Genomic DNA, 3,477 nt, shown 5'->3' with positions numbered 1-3,477 from the left:
CGTCTGCAAACTACTTGGGACTTCATTAATCCATGTATACACCCCTCTGTACATACAGTTCAATACTGGTATGGTAACTTATTTAACGGCTCCTCAGCTAAGATGTTTGCCGCTCCCACTGTTGGGTCCGTCTCACACTCCACAGGTGTTGACTTGCTCTTGCGGGCCAGCTGTCCCACGCTGTGTTTGTTGACATCACCACTGCATCACCAGGTATACATGAACTTGCAATTTAGCAGAGGAGCTCCTGTCTTAAAGGGACACTGAACCCATTTTTTTTTCATTCGAGATTCAGATAGATCATAGCAATTTTATAATTTACAACCTATTATCAGTTTTTCTTTGTTCTCTTGCTTTCTTTATTTGAAAAAGAAGGCATCTAATCTATTTTTTTTAGTTTCAGGACCATGGAAAGCACTTGTTTATTGGTGGGTGAATTTATCCACCAATCAGCAAGAACAACACAGTTTTGTTCACCAAAATGGGCCTGCATCTAAACTTACATTCTTCCATTTCAAATAAAGATAACCAAGAGAATGAAGACAATTTGATAATAGGAGTCAATTAGAAAGTTGCTTAAAATTGCATGCTCTATCTGAATCACAAAAGAAAAAAATTTGGGGTTCAGTGTCCCCTTTGCTTAGCCTACAGTGCTCAGAAGGATACATTGTGTTGCAGGAAAAAAACACTTCAATATACGAGCAAAGTGCTGCATGCCCACCCGGTGTTCCCAGATGGTCTCCATCCAGGTACTGACTAGGAGCCTGCCTCTGCTTAACTTACGAGATCAGGGCTGGATCGGGTGCCGCCCACACTGCCTGAATGCACCAATATAATATCCCTTTACGTCTGGAGTAAACCACAGATGGTTGGATGAACATCAATCTGGACCTTCTACAACAGAGGAAGCATATGTTGTCCCAAGCTGCAATCCTTTGAAATAAGACAGACCTGGAGATCCCTGAGGAGACTCTGGAAGGGATCGTTGACTTATGTTCATTACTTATTGTTGACAACCCATCCATATTTCCCAGATTCTCCCATAAAATTATCTTTTTTTTCTTTCTTTTTATTCTCCTGGCTCCCGTTTTTACTCTTGGCCTCACAAGTATCTCCCGGCTTGGGTTTCAATTTGGAATAAAAAAAACAACTGCCATTTTTTAAAAAAAAAAAACTAAAAAAAAAACTAAAGTACAATGGTTGGACTTAGTTCTTTGTTGGTTTTTGTTTTTTGTAATGGGACCATTTCCCCCCCCCCCACACACTAAATACAAAAGAGCTTGAAACTCTGGAGGTGGGGGTAGCATGAAAGGCACCAGTGGTGGCTGATAGTATAAGAGGGCTGCGGAGGGCAGATACAGGGTGTGAAGCAGACTGACTCTGTGTGGAGTACTGTTGTCAGTGGGGGGGGGTTTTGGCGGCCGAGCATTGAGCTTGTCAGTGTTTGGACATGGCAGTGATGGACAGAGGGGTCCCTGGCCTGATGGGCAGAGTTAACTGGTAGCAGAAAGAGTGAGAGACAAGTGTCTTGGAGATGGAGTTTCTGAAAGACTGGTCAGGTGAGTTTTGGATGTGGATTCAGGGGTCAAGTCCAAAGCATGGGAATGGAGTTCCTGCACTAATTTTTGCAGGGTGGAACTATTTTTTTTCTGGACAGAGAACAGAAACACACTTCAGTAAATGCTGCTGCTGGTGGGAGGGAGCTTCGGCACAGTCTGGTTAGAGGGATAGTGAGATCCTCTAGTAATGGGCCGTAACACTTCCAACAATACACTAAATGCAAGCCCTGTCAGCAATCCTGTTGTGTGATCACTCCAAACTTTGTAGAACACATGGTGCTTACATTTCTGTGTGGCTGCTCTGGGGTTATTTAGCTGCCATCAGCAAAAATAAGACTATTGCATCTTAAGTGGGTGAGACTAGTGACAGAGGAGGAGACTGGAATTGCTGTCAGACACAGAGGTCTCAGCCCACCCTGGAAAGGAAGGAGGGTGTGAGAAACTGAAGGTAACCTTGCTATGTACCATGTGAGTTGAAAAACAAAGTATGGACACTCCTGGATCATGACATTAAAAAAACGGACGTTCATGTGTGTCTAGTTTAATTATTTTAAAGTTGTTTTTAAAAAAAAGTTCAGTGTTTCACCACAGAAAAAAAAATGTGCTCATCATGCAGGGAAAAAGACATGTCCTTTCAGCTTTCTCTCTGATTGGAATTCTCTTTAGTTCTTTCAGAGATTACAAGGGAAATACATGTGTACACACAAAGGAAAATAGTCCTTGCAATTAAAGGTGTTGTTGAAACATCTTGTAGTAGGATAAGCCCAATTACTTTAATTTATACACCAATAGTTTGTGCTGTCTGTTTATCTATGTTGGGGGTCTGTAGGTCTATCAATTTATGGTCAGCAGCCAAGGTTCTATGCAGAATGCTGACCTGTGCAAGATAATGTATTTGTTTGCAGATTCAACCTTACCAAATAACTGGGTGACCTGTTTTGCTTTCAATGTTACTGTGCCCTCATGCCTCCTGCTTCCTCTGCCAGTGTTACTTGCTTCACATTTACTTTGCTTTGTTACCATCATTTTACTTTTAAATCACACTATCATTGTTTCTTACTAGCAGAGTGAGTACACGCACAAACCTTATCAAGATCATTCAGATGTTTACATTACAGAGCCTTGCACATCCTGAGAGCCAGGGAGTAACATCTGCTAGATTATAACTAAGGCTCTTAGCTTTTTGGATTACTCAACATCATCTATATACAAATGGCCCCTTCATGTGTTCTAAAAAGTGTGTCGTCTGGCTTCTCAGTATTCCGTATCAGTTTAATCCTAAATTACAAATAAAAATGTCACCCCAGCCATGTAAAAATGTAACTATGGGTGTCTATCCTCAGGCCCAAAGGCAACTATTCAGTCCCTTCGTTAGTTTTAATTTGCTTTAATTAACCAGAGTGCATATAATAGTTTATACATATAAATAAAGTGTGTGTGTGTATAAAACAATATTAATTTGTGAGGGGGGAGGAGTCTTGGTTAGTTCCCACACTTTTTTTGTAGGACTTGACCCCTGATTGTGGACAGTACTTTTGGAATGTGCAGTACTTTTGGGAAGGGGGGGGGGGCTGTTGCATATGTGGAGTAGGTAGGGGAGGGGGGGGAGGGGCAGCTAGGCGGGAGCGAATGGACGGGGGTGTCGGCAGATCACACTATGGTGATCTACCCACAAAGACAGGTGCGTTACAGTCCTCTACCTGTCCAGGTCAGAGGTCATCAGTTCATGTGTAGCAAGTCTGCTAGTCTTGAGGTAATGATATCTTTCTAATTTTAGCAATTCTTCCACTCTAGCCTTCCACTCCTGATTGGTCTGGGACCCGGTTTGTTTTCCAGTGCCTGGGGATCAAGCCTTTTGCACTGTTTAACATGAGCAGTAGGAGTAAGATATCTGTCTTCCCCGATATATTTTGGGAAG

This window comes from Bombina bombina, chromosome 3 (genome assembly GCF_027579735.1).
Source record: "Bombina bombina isolate aBomBom1 chromosome 3, aBomBom1.pri, whole genome shotgun sequence".
In the NCBI taxonomy this organism is placed as follows: domain Eukaryota; kingdom Metazoa; phylum Chordata; class Amphibia; order Anura; family Bombinatoridae; genus Bombina; species Bombina bombina.
The sequence above is the reverse complement of the archived record's forward strand: the minus strand, read 5'-3'. Positions refer to the sequence as shown.